Source organism: Melospiza melodia (genome assembly GCF_035770615.1).
Source record: "Melospiza melodia melodia isolate bMelMel2 chromosome 7 unlocalized genomic scaffold, bMelMel2.pri SUPER_7_unloc_1, whole genome shotgun sequence".
NCBI lineage: Eukaryota > Metazoa > Chordata > Aves > Passeriformes > Passerellidae > Melospiza > Melospiza melodia.
This window is the reverse complement of record NW_026948497.1, coordinates 7,016,550-7,035,233: the sequence shown is the minus strand read 5'-3', so window position 1 is coordinate 7,035,233 and position 18,684 is coordinate 7,016,550. Positions and strand designations below refer to the sequence as shown.

At 49.8% G+C, this 18,684-nt stretch overlaps 1 pseudogene; it reads left to right on the top strand.

The window, feature by feature from the left end:
- Positions 1-18,684, top strand: part of LOC134432881 (zinc finger protein 208-like) — a 1,008,692-nt pseudogene that overhangs the window by 620,632 nt on the left and 369,376 nt on the right.

Genomic DNA, 18,684 nt, shown 5'->3' with positions numbered 1-18,684 from the left:
ACTTGGCCAGTGGGACCTTCAAAGCCAATGTCCTGGCTTAGGGCAATTTTGGGAGGAAAAACTCTAAAGGTGTTTCCTGTAGAAGAGCAAAGTCAAGTGGCCCCTCCTCCAGCTGGTTCTGGAAAAGTATTTTCTTTGAGAGAAGTGGAAAAAACTGTTTATTGATCAGGCAAAGCACTCACCAGCCCCAAAAATGAACAGTATTAAACAATAAAATCTCTTGCTGCTCCAAAAGAGATGACAAACTCACAAAGTCCCTCCGTGAGCTGTAGCATGGCTTGCTCAGTCTCTTATCAGTCTCTTATCAGTCTCTCTGGTGCTGGAAATGCCGTGGCCCAGCCCCGGTGGGGCACAGGTGTGAGCACCTGGTGCTCTTCTGGGTGTTCAATCCAGAGCAGGTTTAGACAGGTCCAAAGAAAAGGATAAACCAAAAACCACAGTCCAGGGAGCTTCTCTTCCTCTGCTAGCTCAAACTGACTAACAGCAAAGGAGGGCTCTGTCCCGCTGTCTGTCCATCTGCAGACAAGAGAGGAGCAGGAATGTGGAGGAGTGAGAGAGGTTCTGAAAACAAACTCCGTGCTTCTTCTTCCTCCCTCTCTGCTCTCAGAACCAGTGTTAAAGGTGCAAAGCTTATTTCAGACAAATGGGGATACGAGCATCATAATTTCACCCCTGGGACCCCCAAAAGACCCTCAGCCTCTGTAAGCAGGACCCGGGAGAGGGGGAATGCCCAGGCCCCACAGCCCCCCCAGCAGCTCTGAGAAGAGGGACCCCCATAAGCCCAAAGTGAGGACACTGGAAACAGGGAACTCCTGGGAGAGGTTTTTGGACTCCTTGATTTTTGGAGGTATTTCTGGCCACCAGACGTCCGGTGACTTCTAGAGATGGACTTGGCCAGTGGGACCTCCGAAGGCAATGCACTCACATCTTGTTTTTCCCCCAAATCAGGATTTCCCATTCCCAAACCTCATCTGGATGGAGAAGGCTGTGAGGAAGAGGAAGATGCCCCAGGGCACTGAGGCAGGTGAGAAGGAAGTCAGTGCCCCTTTTCCCCTCTGTCCTGCTCCGTCTCCCAGCCCAGCACGGCCCCAGCTGCAGCACAGCCCCACTGCTGATGCTGTCCAGCCAGGGATGCACTGGGGGGATCTCCTTCCCCTTCCCTGTGGCACGGAGGCAAATCCCAGCCTCTCCTTGTCCTTCCTCCCCCAGGGAAGGAGCTGAGGATGGAGACCAGGGAGGACAAATCCTCACAGCAGAACCTGGTGGAAGAGGCCATTTTGAGCGGCTCCAGGGCACAGGAATCCACTGGGGAGGAAAAGCCCCGGAGATCCCTCAAGAGGAGGGGCTGCAAACCCAGCCCAGGGTGCTCCGAGGAGGAGAGACTCAGCCTGTGCCTGGAAGGCAGCCAGAGATCTGGCCAGAGCGCTGAAGTGGTGGTCCATCAGCAGCTTGATGATGGCAAGAAGCCCCACCAGTGCTTGGAATGTGGGAAGAGTTTCGGCAGGAGCGACCACCTGCTCATCCACCAGAGGACCCACACCGGGGAACGGCCCTATGAGTGTAGGGAATGTGGGAAGAGCTTCAGGATCAGCTCCCACCTGACTGTCCACCAGAGGATCCACACCAATGAACGGCCCCACAAGTGTGGGGAATGTGGGAAGAGCTTCAGGATCAACTCCAACCTGATCGCCCACCAGAGGATCCACACCAATGAACGGCCCTATAAATGTGGAGAATGTGGGAAGGGCTTCAGGAGGAGCTCCAGCTTGAAACTCCACCAGATGATCCACACTGGGATACGACCCTTTGTGTGTGGGGAGTGTGGGAAGGGCTTCCGTGACAGCTGCCGCCTGATCATCCACCAGACAATGCACACTGGGGAGTGCCCCTACACGTGCTCAGAGTGTGGGAAGAGCTTCATTGAGAACTCCAGCCTGATTCTGCACCAGAGGATCCACACTGGGGAGAGGCCCTACAAGTGCAGGGAATGTGGGAAAAGCTTTAGGCAGAGCTGCCATCTGAATGCCCACCAGAGGATCCACACTGGGGAGAGGCCCTACAAGTGCAGGGAATGTGGGAAAAGCTTCATCGACCCCTCCGGCCTGAGTGTCCACCAGAGGATCCACACTGGGGAGAGGCCTTACAGGTGTGGGGAATGTGGGAAAAGCTTCAGTCAGAGCACTAGGCTGATTCTGCACCAGACGATCCACACCAGGGAGAGGCCTTACAGGTGTGGGGAATGTGGGAAATGCTTCAGGCAGAACTCTAGGCTGATTGCCCACCAGAGAATCCACACTGGGGAGAGATCCGATGAGTGTTCTGAGTGTCAGAGCCGATACCGTCTCCTCAAGCATCAGCAGATTCACACAGAATAGAGGCCCTTCTGCTGCCCTGACTGCAGGAAGGGCTTTTAGAAAAACTGCACTCTCATCACCCACCAGTGGATCCACACTGGGGAGAGGCCTAACAGTGTCCCAAGTGTGGGAAGAACTTCTCCCAGAACTCTGCTGTGACCCAACACCAAGGGAGGCAGCAGTAAGGGATGCCCAACAAGTGCCCTGTGTGCAGGAAGAGTGTTGCCTTGATTTTTAAAGATTTTCTGAGCCTTCTAATGTTTACATTCTTGTAGCAAACTTTCTCAAACACTTTCTGTAAATAACTTCTTGTTTGGCATTCTTTCATAGAAGAAGAAAAATATGATGGACTGTTAGTTTGTCCAGTGTCATTGGAGAGGTGGCACTTTCACCCTCCAATCCACGGTCGCTTTTAGAAAACTGTAAATGTTGGAGTCAGGAAATAAACTTCCCTTTTCTTCCCCTTGAGAGCAGCAGTGTGTGCGCTCGTGTTGTTTTGTGTCCTACAGTGACAGGAAGAGCTTTGAGTGCTGCTTCAACTCCATCCCCCATTGGGGACCCCCACTGGATGGTCCACAGTGACCCTCGCTGGGCGGAGACTTGGTCATCCATGATCCTGGTGATCCATGTTGGGAAGACACCTGGCTGGTGGTCCCCACATCTTCCTGGCTCTCCTTGGGCACTTGGACATGGCCAGAGAAAAATCCATTGGGATGCAAACAGACATCAGAATTTCATAGTGGACAGCACAGTTTTTTACTTTCGACCCCAAAACAGTCTCACCTTTTGTATCCAGTCATTGCTTCGAGTGGCATCCAGAATTCCAAATGGTGTTGGAGGTCTTTTCCAACCTGAATCATTCCATGATTCTAATTCTCTCTGGCCCACCAGCATCTTCCACAGCCAAATGGTGATTGACTGGGGCAAAACCCAGGATTTTGGAGACAATGGAGTGGAAATCTTTCTAGAAAAGGTCCTTTCTACCCGCCCAGGCACACGGATACTCAGCCAGCATGGACACATAAATGCTTTTATTTTGGCCTTTATTTTCTTTCATTTTTCATTATCCTTCACCCAACATTGGGGTAAATATAAAGACATTCAACTAAGACATGGATGGTGACATTGTGGGACTTGGGTGGGGACATGGTAGGGATGGGGACAAGGACCTGGGTGGGGATGTGGTGGGGATGTGGACAAGGACCTGGGTGGGGATGTGGTGGGGATGTGGACAAGGACCTGGGTGGGGATATGGTGGGGATGGGGACAAGGACATGGCTGTGGATGGCGATATTGGGCATGGGGGGTGTCACAGATAGAGATGGTGACATGGGGCTCTATGGCCATGGATGAGGAAATGGGGGACATGGCCATGGATGGTGACACAAGTGGCCTGGAGACAAGTCCATGGGTTGACATGTCCATGCCATGGGGTGTCCCATGGCCAAGGACAACACATCCCCACCACCACCATGATACTGTCCCTTTCATGCTGCCATTTATTCCCTGCTCCTCCCCATTGTCACCCCACTGTGAACCCAGCCAGGGACAGGGGTGACATTTGGGGACACTCCTGTCCCCACTCCAGCACATACCTGGGGCCAGCAGAGAAGGGGATGAAGGACGACGGGGACCGTTCCTTGCTGTTTTCCAGACTGAACCTCAGAGGACTGAACACCTGGGGTGACACCAACACAGTCACACCGAGGGGACACAGCTGTCACCACCATGGTGACAGGGACACCTCATAGGGTGGCCCTACCTCACGCTTGGGCCAGAGGTCTGGGTTGTGGTGGGTCCCATAGATGCTCATCAGGCAGATGACCCCTGCTGGGATGGGAATGGCCACTTTAGGGACAGCAGATGAGGATGGGTGGTGACACTGGGGACACCCTGGCCATGCCATACCCTTGGGGATGACACGGCCATCGCGCAGGGGGATGTCCTCGGTGCAGCGCCAGGACACAGCAGTGACAGGAGGGTGCAGCCGCAGGCTCTCCTTGATGCATATGGTGGTGAAGGGCAGCTGGGACAGGTCGTCCCTGGGGACAAGCGGGGCTGGCATCGTGTCCCCAAGCCACATGACCGGGGTGGCCCTGGGGACATCTCACCATTCAATGTCTGCAGTGTCCCGGCCAGCCAGGAGCTCCTGTACCTGCTGGCGGCATCGCTCCTGGTGCTCAGGATGGCCGGCCAGGTTGTAGAAGAGCCATGCCAGGCCACTGGCCGTGGTGTCATGGCCTGTGGGGACACTGGGTGAGTGAGGGGACACTGGAGTGGCTCCTCCCCAGTGGCACCTGGGAGCTCGTGCTCACCCTCAAACATGAAGGTGTCAGCCTCAGCCGCGATGTCCTCGTCCGACAGGGTGCGGCCATTCTCGTCCTGCAGAGGCAAGATGAGCCACGGGCCACTGGGGCCACCAGTCTGTGGGCCACCTGGGGCCAAATCCCATCCATGGCCACCACCCTATGGCACCACCATCCCACTGGCCACCAGCTCTATGGTCAATGCTGCCCATGGCCACCACTGTTCCCCTGTAGCCACCAGTCTATGTCCAAGCCTCCCATGGCCACCAGCATCCTACTGGCCTCTATGGTCAATCCTTCCATGGCCACCACCACTCTTTTGACCACTTTCATGCCCCATGGCCACCACCCCAGCCCCACCTTGGTGAGCAGCAGGATGTACTCGCTGGGCTGCCTGTACCAGGGACCATGTGGGGACACTGTGGCCACCAGCATGGATGAAAGCAGGACCATTGGGGCCACCAGAATGGCCAGCAGGGACAGGGAATGGACAGGATGGCCAGTGGGGACCATGGCAGAGCCAGCACAGCCACCAGGATGGCCAGCAGGGACAATGGTAGGGCCACCAGGATGGTGTCATGATCCGCTCGTACAAGCGAGGGTCATGATGGTTTGTTAACTGATCTGAGTGCAAAAGCAACACGGAAGGGGATTTTGGTATTAATCAAAACAAATGCACCTCTTGTTGAGTGCCCACAGCAGATGTGATGGAAGGATTAGAAAGGAGAATAAAGGAGAGAGAGAGAGAGAGAGAGAAAGAGGGGAGGAATAGCTGCCAGTGGAGAGATGAAACCCTCGTGATCCAGCCAACAGATCCGTCTTGTCACGTCAGGGAGAATCTCAAAGTCTTGGTTCTGTTATAGTCCTCCACCAAGGGGGGGAGCAGGTAAGTCTATTGAAAGCACCGAGAGGGAACAGGTGAGTTTACAGACAGTCCATGTTCTCAGCAGTGAGTGAGACCAATTGTTTTCTTGGTCCAGGGAACACACCTGCAGGCAACACTTGGCAAACATCTGGCTTCAGTTCGGCCAGCCCCCTGTGTTAGAGTTATAGGGGTCTCAGTCTCAGCCCTTGGGAGGGGGCTTCAGTCTCCGTCACAGCGGTCGTGAGGCAGTTGAGGGAAACCTCAGAGTGTCTCTTACAGATGATCAGTGGGGACAGGTGTCAATCACTCCTGGCCGTGGGTCTCATAGCTGAAGATGCACTTCTGGAGCGTGTCCAGGGTGAGGAGGCTCAGGGGCTGCAGCTCCTCCAACTCCACCGGCCCCCACCAGCTGCCACTGCTGCTGCTGCCCACTTGGCCTGCGGGGAAGGGCTGGGTTGGGGAGGGAACAGGGAGGGGATCAGGGACATGGGATAAATTTGGGGGTGGGACAGGGGTGGGAGAGGGGGAGGAGTTGAAGAGAAGGTGTGGAACAGGAATGTGGTGATAAATGAGGGGTGGGGTTGGGGTTTGGGGGCAGCTTTCAGTTTGGGGTATGGGACAGTACAGAATTTGGGTACAGGACGGGGCTCGGGGTGCAGGACAGGACTCAGGATGCAGCAGTGGGTGCAGGACAGAATTTTGGGTGCAGGACTGTCCTATGGTGACGTTATGATGCCTGCATCCCCATCCATGTGTTCTGTTTATGCTGGATATTATGTTCTGTGCCTTCAAGACTGGCTCTGAAGAGCGAAGTTTTGTTTTGGTTTTGTTATCAGCCGCTCCCCCACGGCTGGTGGGACACAGAGACAGGGCAGTGCATGGTGCTGCTTTTGCTTTTTGCTTGGCTTTTTGCTTTGCTCTTGCTTTTGTTTCTGCTCATTACTTAGTTTGGCTAAGCACTCCGAATTTTTCCCTGGACTGTTTTTCCTTTCTCTTTTTTGGAACCACTCAAACCTGCTCCGGACTGGGACCTGGGAAACACTGAGAGTTTGCACCTTGTGGCTGCAGCAGCTGCCCCAGCACCGGAGGGACTGATAACAGAGCGACCACTCCCAAGAGAGACTTTCTGAATTTGTCATCTTTTTCAGAGTGGTGAAAGAGTGTTGTCACCTGGTATTGTTCATTTTGTGTGCTGGGGGTGCTTTGCCTGTTAAATAAACAGGTTCTTTCCACTTCTCTCCAGGGAATCCTTCCTGACCCAGTTGTGGGGAGGGGCAATGTGCGTTTGCTTTCTGGAGGAGCCCCTTTGGAGGTTTTCTCCCAAATTTGCCCTAAACCAGGACAAAATTTGGTGCCCAACGTGTGGGGCTTGAGAGAGAGTGGAAAAAACCCTGTTCTGACTGCATTTTGGTTGCCATTACTCTGTGTTGGTATAAAGCAGTTAATGGCCATGTTTTTTGAATTCATAATGTCTCTTGGGGTGGAGGCTTGCATGCATTTCTGGTCCCTAGGTGCAGAGGATCATTAATGGGACATCACACCATGATTAATATGATAAGGGAAACCAATTTATTACAAAAAGCAAGCCATATTTATGCTGTTCTCTATTGTTCACCCCTCAAGCTGATACATGATTGGTTAAATCCTTTTTACGCACGCATTTTGATATTTCAGTTAATTTTAGTTAGTCTTTCTTCTTCATGCATCTCGCTGTGGTTTTCTTGTCTGCCTTTGCATCCTGAACCGTCTGCTGCTGAGCGTGTTCTCCTTCTTTTGTGTCCTTCAAGGGCATGGTGACCTCACTCAGGTTCTATGAAGGCTGGATTGTGAACATGTTACATATGTCCATTGTCCTCCAAAAAACCCTCAGCACTCCTCCCGGTGCTTTCTGGTCATTCAAGTGCCCTTCAGCTGACTGGTTTCATGCTTTGAGCTTCAGGGAATTGCCCAATCTTTCTGAAGCTGAAATAAATATCATATTAGTCAACATCTTAATTGTGTTTATATCTCACAGAATTGCCTTTTCTTTTGCCTTTGTCTAAAACTGTTCCTGTGCGGAAATCTCTGGGGGATGGTGGACATGTCAGATGCTGCTGGGACATCCCAGAGCACTTGGACCTTGGCTCTGCACAGGAGAGCTCTTCATCCCCTTTCTCTCTTTTCCTCCCTCTGGGCATGGAGGGAGCTCCTGACTTCAGTGTGTGACTCGTGTGTGCAAAGAGCAAATCTGGGCAGAATTGGGGCAGGGAGGGTTTGGGGGGACCTTGGGATCTGTGCTGGGCACAGAAGGTGCTTTCCATTGCTCTGAGGCTGTCTGCTGTGGAAAGTGGATTTAATATCCAGCAGAGGAATGACTTTTGCATTTGATGGAACTGTGCCTTCCCTTGGCTTTGTTGGCTGAAAAGATACAGAGAAGCACACACACAGTTACCAACTCCTGGATTCCAGCACTGTTCAGGTGGAAATTCCAAGAAGAGGTAGGGTCAAGATGTGTGCTTGCCTTGTGGTCAGCCTTCAATACCCCTTGGTCTCTCTGGGCCCTTCCCCCAGGTGGGCCTTGGGCTCATTTGGTCCCTCAGGAGCTGGGCTGGGGCTGCAGAGGTGGCTGTGGAGCATTGCCTGTGCTGTGCCAGGGACTGGCAGCCACTGCTGGGCTGGGATAGAGGCTCTGGGGGAATTGGGGCTCCAGGGCAGGGCAAGGCTGGACCTGCCCCTTCCTCCCCCCCACACAAAATGTTTAGAGCCAACAATCTCCTCCAGTCTGTCACAACAGGGAATGCTGGAAGTGAAATCCCAGTTGTGGCCATGGGCACCTGGCTGAGAAGGACAGTTTTGTTCCATAGGAAGGAAAGCACAGAGCCTCAGTGTTTGGAAGGCAGGTGAGAGTCTCGCTAGGCCAAGGCCAGCCAGACTTGTCAGGAATGGCAGATTTTTTTTGGGAGCAGTCTTTGGATTTAGGGAATTCTGGAGGTGGAAGACCAATCTCAGCCATGCATGCCTGGAGAAGTAGGACAGTTCTTTCTCATAGGGAGGAAGGCACGGAGCCTTCCCCAGTGTTTTGGGGACAGATGGGAGGTGACTCTCCTGAAAACATTCCCTGCCACACTTGTCCTGGCAATATTCCTATGGGAAAAATTTGGAGTTGAAATCCCAGTTCTGGCCATGAGTAATTAGAAGAGATTGACAGTTCCTTTCCTAGCAAGGAAAGCACAGAGCCGCAGTGCTCCAGGAGCTGATGAAAGGCAGCCTTTGACATTCCAACATCAGCCAGAGCTGTCCAGTGGCCCCTGGGAGGCCAAGCCAGCCAGGCCTGTTCCATGTTCCCTCAGTTCCATGAGACCCAATGGTCCCTTGCTTCCATGTGTCCCTGAGGTGCCATAATGCCCCCTTGGTGACACGAGGCCCTGAAGGGTCCCAATGGTCTCCATGGTTCCATCAGGCCCCACAGAACCATAATGGTCTCTGGGTTCCATGAAGCCCCGCTGTGTCACCAAGGCCCCTTGGTTCCATGGGCTCCAGGGGTGCCACAATGATCCCCTTGGTTCCATGAGGTTCCATAGTGCCACCACGGAGTCCTTGGACCTGCTGGGACTCTCGGTGTGTTCCCAGACACCCCCAGCATGGTTACAGACGCTCCCAGTATATCCCAGTTGCCTTCAGCATACTCACAGTCATTCCCAGTCACATCCACTTGGCCCAGTAAGATTCCACTTTCCACCAGTATGATCCCAGTCACTCCCAGTGAAGGGAACGGACCGGGATGGACTGGGACAGGCTGGGATGGACTGGGACACCGGGATACACCAGGCAAGATACACTGGGATACACCAGGATAAACTGGGATACACTGGGATACACCGGGACACACTGGGATACACTGGGACACACTGGGATATACTGGGATACACCGGGACATACCAAGACACACCAGGATACTCCAGGATACACCAGGACACCCTGGGATTCACCGTGCCCAGCACTGGGACCCACTGGGAGCAGGATCAGAGCACACTGGGACTCAGCAGGGCCAGAACTGGGGCAAAAGGGATCACAGTGGGACCCACTGGGATATACTGGGAGTGACTGCAACCATACTGGGGATGACTGGGAACACACTGAGAGTGACTGGAGTCACTGAGTCTACATTGGGGGCAACTGGGAAGACTGGGATCACAGTGGATTCCTACCGGGGTCATACTGGGAGTGACTGGGTCTGTGCTAGGGTGTCGTGGTTTTGGTTTGCTAATATAAGATCTCTTTAATTTTGAGATTTTTTTTGGCTAATGCACTAAAGAATGTGGTGGGTTTGGTGTTGGTTTATTACTAATACACTTATTTTTGGTTGTGAGATAGGATTAGGAGAAAGGTAAAGCAGGCTCAAAACTTTAAAAGGGTAGAAAGAAAAATTTTAATAATAGTAAGTAAAAAGAAAAAAAAAGGTAGTAAGAATCAAAGCAAACTTTTTAGAATACTTCTCCCCACAACTTTTTCTTTCTCACTGACAATGTAAAGAAACTAAACTTAAGATTTCTAGTCAGTTTACTACCTCTCAAAGAGTCTTTTTTTAGTTCACTTAGGGAGAGAAGTCCCTCTTGATAAAGTTATGGAGACTTTTCTACAAAAGGAAAAAAACAGTTTTCTCGTGGTTCTCAATTTTGTCATGAATAACAACTGCCAGGGGAACCTTGCTATCGTAAAATCTTTCTTATTTCTACAAACCTTCCCACAGCTTGGAGACGGGCTATGTTGATTGATGGGGTATTGTTTTAAAGATGAGCTGTTCAAAGGCAAAAGTTCTCATTATCTATCTCTAAAATCATCTTCATCTCTGGGAGCACAGATCTTCATTTTTAGAAGCACAAGACTGTGCTCTTTCTTTGTGCAAACTTCTCATGAGATTACAGCTATTTCAACATCTGCTTACTTTAACATAGAAGCCTTTACCTAATATCAATTCAAACACTTTCATTTCCTTATAGTTTTATGTTTTATAAGGGAAAAGAGTCTTTTCTTTATAGCTTACAAGAGGATTTCAGCTCTAAAAACAAAGCATCTTCTCCCCCTCCCATCTGGGACTTACTTACCTTCTTCTTTATTACCTTTAATATCTTCATCTTGTTTTTAATATACTTGCATGTTGTTCTTTTCTCTCACTCAGAAGAAGACTGAAGCACTGAAAAAGTTAACATCACGCCTGAGTTTACCTAACCCACCAATAACTACTAACAGAAAGCTGTGGCTCAGTTGTGTTCAGATCAGCTTTGTAGTTAGTGTTTAGTTTTCTACGCCAGCCACAGAAGTCTCTGGTCTCAGCCAGGCTAAGAAGAAGAAGAAGCAGCAGCCTGACAGCGAGATCTTCGCAGCCACAGCCAGCCCTGCTCTGGCTAAAGCTCCGCAGCCTCCCCTGTCTCCTTGCCCGGCAGCTGCTGAAGCCCAGCCCGGCCAAACCAGAGCCCATGGAGAGAGAAGCCAGCAAGCAGCCCAGGAAATAGAAAAGAAGCCCAGCCTGCAGCAAGACGGCCCAGCCCAGCCCAGACACAGGGCTGAAGCCCAAACCGAAACCCAGCACCTCCCTGCCGACCAACAAAGAAAAGAAAAGTTTCTGAATTTTTTGGTCTTTACCATGTGTGTTTCACAAAAGCGTGTCTAGCTTTTCAGCAGCTCAACAGACTGTCAGATACACAAAAAACTTTGCATCACTTCCCTACATTTCCTCCCATTCCCAAACATAACACAGGGGCCACTGGGAACAACTGGGATCAGACTGGGAGCAACTGGGAGCAGCTAGGACCAAGCTGGGAGCAACTGGGATCATCATGGCATCAGAGTAGGATCATACTGGGAGGGACTGGGTCTGTGCTAGAGGCAACTGGGATCACACTGGGAGGAAATGGGGACATGCTGGGGACCAATGGGATCATACTGGGAGCAACTGGCACCACACTGAGGGTGACTGGGATCCTTCTGGAATCATACTGGAAGTGACTAGGGGCAGGCTGAGGGCAATTGGGACCATGTTGGGGCAACTGGGATATACAGGAAATGACTGGAATCATGCTGGAGGTGACTGGGAGTGGCTGTGAGCAAATGGAATCATACCGGAAGCTACTGGGAGCAACTGGGAGTGAGTGGAAACACATTAGGGACAACTGGGATGTACTGGGAGAGACCAGGAGTGACTGGAATCACAAAAGAACCATAAAGGAAGTCACTGGAATAATACTGGGAGTATCTGGGATTGACTGGAATCCTACTGGGCGTGGCTGGAATCCTACTGGGTGACTTGGAGTGACTGGGACCATACTGGGGGCAAATGGCACTGTACTGAGAGTGACTGGGTTCATCCTGGAATCATACTGGGAAGGACTGGAACCATACTGGGAGTGTCTGGAACTATAGTAGGGCTGAATGGGAACACCTGGGATCATACTGGGAGTGACTGGGATGATACTGGGATCACACTGAGTGTAACTGGAAGTGACTGGGACCATCCTGGGGGTGACTGGGAGCCACAGGGCCCATGCTGGGAGTGACCTGGGGGGAACTGGGGGAACTGGCCCGGCTGGGGCTCAGGGTTGTTCTCCCCCAGGGCTGCCCTGGCTCCTGCTGCCACCCTGGGCCCACAGAGCCGAGGGACAGGGGACAGCTGAGGGACAGGAGACAGGGGCAGGGACGTGGAGAGGTAGAAGGGAGTTCCAGGGGGTCCTTGAGCCCAGGAAAGGGGAGTCCAGGGTTTCCCAAAAAGGGGGGACAAGGGTGGGGACACCAGGGATGTTCGAGAACGAGGAGTTCAGGGGGTCTCTGGTTTTGCACACAGCTGGGGCTGGGGGCTGGGAAAGGCAGGAATGAGGGACCAAGGCATTCCAGGGCATCCCAGGGTCAAGCCAATGGCCAGTCTGGAGGCTGGGAGCCATGGGATGGCCGGGAAAAGGGGAGCAGAGAGCCCTGATGTCCAGGAATGGGGTGTGAAAAATGCATGTATTTTATGATTGGCTTTTCACAAATATTAAAATGAATATTATATGTGTTGTATTAGAAAGCAATGCTGTATTAATTTTCTTAAGTACTGTGTTAAATATAGTTTTAGGTTATAAAAATTGTTAAAATAGAACTATGCTATGTAAGATGCTTTGTTTAAAAGAAAGGACACTTGCAGCGAGATAACTTGCAGCCACAGGACACCTAGATCTTTCAGAGAAAAAGAATTTACGGCCTTCTTATCAGAAGAAACAAACTTCTTCCCACCTTGGAGGTGCTATTAGGATTAGAGGGAAGAAGTTGACACTGGTCAGACAGAATCCTGTGTTTGAATGGAATTTATGCATCATGTATGAAGTGTATGAATATGCAACGGGCTGTTGTTTTTAAGGGTTAATCCTTTGTTACCAGGGGTCCTTTTTTGGGCCCGTGATGCCCAGAAAAAGGTACCTGGACGTCCATAACTCTTTGTTTTTGTTGTCTCATATTGTCTTAATTCAATTTGTCCAAATTGTTATTACTCTAATTGTGTTACTATATAACCATCTTATTACTATTAAACTTTAAAAATTTTAAAAACAAGTGATTGGCGTTTTTCACAATTTGGTAGCAGAGGATGGTTACTAACTCCTCGCTGCCGGTGCTTTGGGAGAGTCAGAGTGGGGAAGGCGCGCCCTGCCCTCTTTGGCAGCCTCGCTCTGCTTCCCCTGAAGTGACCGACAGACGCAGGTTACGATCTGTGGACAAAAGGAGACAATAAAACAAAGAGAACGGGAAAAGGGTCCCTACAACTGCTGTAATTTGCCCCCTAAGAGTAGTAGTGCGCACGAAGAACCCGGGAAGGAAAAAGGATTGGTAAGTATTTCTCGGGGGGCAGGTATGGGGGGATGAATGTGTGTGAATGAGAGGCGGGCTGGTTGTCCCAGACCTGCCAAGTGAGTGCGGAGTCTCCCACGCTGCGTTTCCGACTTTTCGCTGGAAAAGCGGCCAGTAAAGAGACAAAGCGACTCATAAGAGAGTGAAAGAATCCCCGGGGGTGACTGGGACTGGGTCTCAGGGAGGGGTTGGACCCCTCGGTGGTGGGGAGCAAGGTTTCCTAGCCCAATCCACTAGGAAACAGGACAGGAGGGGCTCCTAAAACCTGCTGGGTTGAGGGATTTATATTCCAAGAGCATCCAAGAGCAGGGTTGAGCAGAATTCTGTCCGAGTGAGGATATGCCCGAGAACACTCAGGGTGGGACAACACAGCTAGATTGGGGGATAAAAAAATGCCCAAGAACATCCAGGGTTGGACAACACAGCAGAACAAATGAAATGCCAAAGAGCATCTGTAGTTGTACCACACCGCTGGGTTGAGGGACAGAAAATGCCCAAGAGCATCTGAGGTTGAACAACACAGCTGGATTGAAGGAAAATTACCCGAGAGCATCTGGGGTTGGACAACACGACAGGATTGAGGGAAAAATTGCCCAAGAGCATTTGGGGTTGGATAACACAGCTGGGTTGAGGGATATCCAATGGCACCAGGACTGGCCAGTAACACCTAAACTTGTAATAGGCGATGTGAAAGTAAAAGGTACCTTATTGTTGTTTTGTGGTGTGTGAGAGTGAGACACACACAGAGCCAGCCTCAACTTCCTGGGCAGGTGGGAAGGGGGAGGTGTGGAAAGAGCGAGTGACCTGCACACCAGGCTGCAGCTCCCGGCTGGGTGGGGGCTTCTGGGCCCAAGAGGAGCGAGTGACCTGCGAACCAAGCTAGCGTTCCCTGGGCGTGTGAGGGGCCGTAGCTGAAGAGTGTGAAAGACACGCAGACAGCCTCACAGGGGAACGGGCACCAGAGGCAGCCAGAGTCAGGGCCCTTCTAGGGGGCCTGGTGACACTGAGACCTGGAGGTAAACCCCAAAGCGAAAGAGGGGGCCACAAGGACCTGTGATTTCCTAGCAATAAGGATCCCCTTTGTGTCTTGAGAGTGTGAAGGAATGTGTGAAAGTGAATGAGAAATAAAAGTGAGTGAATGTAGATGAATGAAAGTATAGGTAATGTCGATTGTGCATTTTAAGCCTTACCATATCTCCTTGGAGGGAGTTGGATTGTATTGAAAAGCAGTGTGAGAAAAAGGGGTTTTTTTGGGTGTAAGTAGTTGAAAGAAAAGTGGTATTTAAGTTGTTAGTAAAAAGTGAAAAACAGAAGCAGGGGACGAATAGATAGAAAACTGAAAAATGAGACAGAAATTCAGTAAGGTGGATACAGGAAAAGAAAAGCAGAAAAAAAATACCAACAGAAATACCCCAAGACAGCACTTTGGGAGTTATGTTAACAAACAGAAATACAACTCATTGCAAAATACAGGGTATGCAGAAGTTGATGAGAAAAAACATGCAAACTTGTGAATTATATACTTAAAAACAGCATTAGAAAATTTAACACAAAAGAGTTATACATTGATTCAAGGTATGCCTTTAGAGTAGCACATACCTTAAGAAAAATTTTAAAAGGGAGATTGCTTAATTAAAGAAGAAAAAGATTAGTACATGAGAAACTTATTTTCGAGGTTTTAGAGGCATTACAATTACCTAAGAGAGATAGCAATAGTACATATTAAAGGACACCAAAAGGTAAAGACCTAGAAATAAGAAGAAATAAAATAAATAACTGGCAGATCAAGAAGCTAAAGATGCAGCAGAAAATAAAGCTGAAAGAGTTAATATTAACTCCAAATGAAGAAAAAAAGGGGGGGGGGAATTAAAACAAGATTGTGGCGAACAAGATAAATCGGGGAAATAGAAACATCTTGATATGGAAGACAATTAGATAATAAAACGCTTACGAGGGAATAGCAGAGGACGTGTATCAAAAAGCCCGGTGGGATACACAGGCTAGGTGTGATCATTTTTTTTAAAGAACTATGGGTGCATTGAGACTTTTAGAGTAAAAAAACAAGTACCTGAAACATGTATAATTTGCCAAAAGATAAATAAAAGGGTGATGAGAAAAACAATATGAGAAGGTCGTCAGTCAGCTCGTCGACCATTTCAAAGCACCCAAAAAGCAAAACGGGGAAAGTATAGAGCTGAGAACAAATTACCTCATCCATTCCCGTTCGTTCCCCCACTCGTTCGCACCAGCCCTCCCAGCCCCTGTGCCGGCTCCGGCACAGTCCGTCTGTCCCGGTCCGTCTGTCCCGGTCCGTCTGTCCCGGTCCGGCCGCCTGGCCCGCGTTCTTGCCGGGGGTGGGGGTCTGTCCTGCCGTGTGCATCGTGGTCACCGCGCTGATCGCACCGAGGGGGTCCCGTCTGTCCCATCCCCGGCTGCCCTGACTCTGTCGGCTCCCGCCGCTGCAGCCGGGGTCAGTCCCGGCTTTGTCTCTGCCGGATCAGCCCCCGTGAGCCGAGTGAGGGCGATCCCCGCTCCAGCTCGGTCTGCACAGGAACAGCCCCTCGGGCGATCCCAACCACAGACCCCGCCTCTGGAGCCCCCAGACCCTGAGCTGTGCCGATCCCCTCGGGCCATCCCGGCTGCAGACCCCGCCTTTGGAGCCCCCAGACCCTGAGCTGTGCCGAGCCTCCCCGTCCTGCCCTGAGCTCCATTCCCTTGGTAACCACAGCTCCGGCTGCTTAAGGAAACTCTCTAAAGGAATCACTTTATTGAAACACTAAAAAATCAGTTAGAAGAAAGCCCTCTCCTGATTCTTCCTAAAAATACGTGAGAAAGGCTGTAGAAGATAAAAATCCAAAAAGAATGGGATAAAGAGATTGGTCTATTTCCATTAAGAGAGGTTCTCAAAGGGGGGTGATGGATCAGAGTTTGTAAATGCTTCTTTGACTTTGTCTGAGGTCTGAAATTTTAAGAAATAAATAAAAGAGATATTTGGAGAATCCCATAGGCATAGCTGAACAATCAGACCAACTTTTAGGTCCCAACATGTATACTTGAGAACAGATGTGGTTGGTAATGAAAATAATATTTTTCTCAGGAAGAAAAGCAATTAATCAGAGCAACTGAAATAAAAGCTTAAGAAAAAGATAATCTGCAGGGACCCCCAGAGAAGACAAAATGCCAACTGTACCTCCTGAATGGGGTTAAAATAATGAGGAGGGGAGTAAACACATGAACAGTTATTGTAATTACATAACCAAGAGAATAAATGAGACAGCATATCAAAGGCGAAATGTGAAAACAAAAGATTTTTGAGAGACAGCTTTTAGAGGGGAAAGAAAAAACTCCAACTAAATAGATAAACAAACTTTAGAGAAAAAGGAAAATGGTCCTAAGTAAGCAGAAGATCTGAAAATCTTTAAAGAAATGGGCCCATAAAAAAAAAAAAAAAAGTCATAGGCTTTAATTTTTTTGGGGGGGAACAAATACCATCAGGAGCCTGTGATAACTTTAAAAGTAGGTCCCCAAGAAGAAGAATTGGAATTTGTTATAGACACAGGGGCAGAGAAAACCTGCCTGTTAAACGTTCCAAAAGGTTATAGTGTGAGCAAACATATAGTGAAAGTAACAGGGGCAAAAAGAGGAAGTTTTACATTTCTGGTCATTAAAGATGTGGTAATTGAGGGAACAAACTAAAATTTAGGTGGGAGATGTGTTATTGGTCCCAGGGGCAGGTAGCAATTTATTGGGAAGAGTCTTACAAGTGCAATTAAGAGTAAGAGTTATATCAGAAAATAAGAAAATGACAGCTAGAGTTTTGAAATTAAGCCAAGAGGATGAAGAAAAAAAAATCAACAAAGAAGTTTGGGCTGGAGAAAGAAATAGGGGAAGAATAAATATCGACCCCATAAGGGTTACAACTGAGAGAGGAGAAAGAGAGAAGTTGAAGTAGAGAAGTAGTTAGGAAACTCTGAGATGTTAGAATGTGAAGTGATGACATCTTGGTGCTAGAAGAGAGCAGAAGTGTGAATGCAAGTTTTTTGCATGAAAGGCAGAGAAGTATCTTAACACATGGTTGTTAAGAGGTTATTCAATGCCACACTGGGGTCCAGAAAAGCCTTAGCAGAACGGGCCCTCCTTGAAGAGAAAAGAGGATAAGTGACGAGAGAAAGAGAAAGAATGTCAGGAGCACCTGGGCACACCAGGTTTGGGGTTGTCAAGGCTGGGAGGTGTCTGAGCGCTCCCTGCGATCGGCGGGGTCTCGGGGGCTGCGGCACGGACCGATCCATGGAGGTGCCCCGGGCGGGGCTGACAGCAGAGGACACAGGTTTGCGGCCAGGAGCGGGCTGGCTCCGGGGCAGAGCTGCCGGGGGGCTCCCAGACTGTCGGGGCGCCGAGGCCAGGATGGCAGCGTCAGCCTGGAAGTAGGCCGAGAGAGAGAAGGGGAGAGAGAGAGAGAGAGAGAGAGAGGGAGAGGGCAAAAGAGACCCAGGGCAGCCCCCAGGGTCCCCATGCCCGGGGCTGCTCTCCCCTGCCCCGGCCCTGCAGCCAAGGGGCCGCACCGGGGGAAGGGCCAAGAACAGCCTTGACAGCAGGGCTGTGAAAAGAGGGGCAGGGGGGACTAGCACTAAAAGATAAAATCAAAGCAGAGATTGCTGACTCTCCAAACCTCACAAAGTGGTTTGTTTTTCTTAAGTAAGAAGTTTTTTGGTTTTTTTTTCTTTTGTGTGTTTTGTTTGCCGTTAACGAGAAGGCTTTTTTCCTGAAGAAGAGGCTGCTGTAGAGAAAGCTTTTAGCTAAACCCAGAAAGTTTAGAAGGAAAGCGAATCGTAAAAGTTAATGCAGTATTATCTTTCTCCTATTATCTATGCTATTAAGAAGTCCTTTCCAGGTACTACTGAAGCAACAATCAAAATCACGGAAAGAGAGTGAATTCATGCCAGCAGAATCAAAGGACTTGTGAAGAAACTTGAGGAACGGACTATCATATTTAAACCGGGTGATACTGAACTGACTTTCCAATGGGGACTGAGTGGTAATGGTTTGAGAAAACCCAAATGATCCAAGAAATGTACAAAGAATAACACTGAATTAAGAAATAAGATAATGCTTATATCACTGGATTTGAGCACTGCCTGAATAAAATATCTCCTTGGGGGAGGAATACCTCAGATAGAAAGATCAAGAACGTTTTTGTATTCTGACCTTAGCCCTAGAATTGTACAAGGGAGAAGGGGAATTACTATTTCCATTAGTAAACTTTACTTGATTCATTCCAATACTGGACATGCTAGGTGGGTTATAA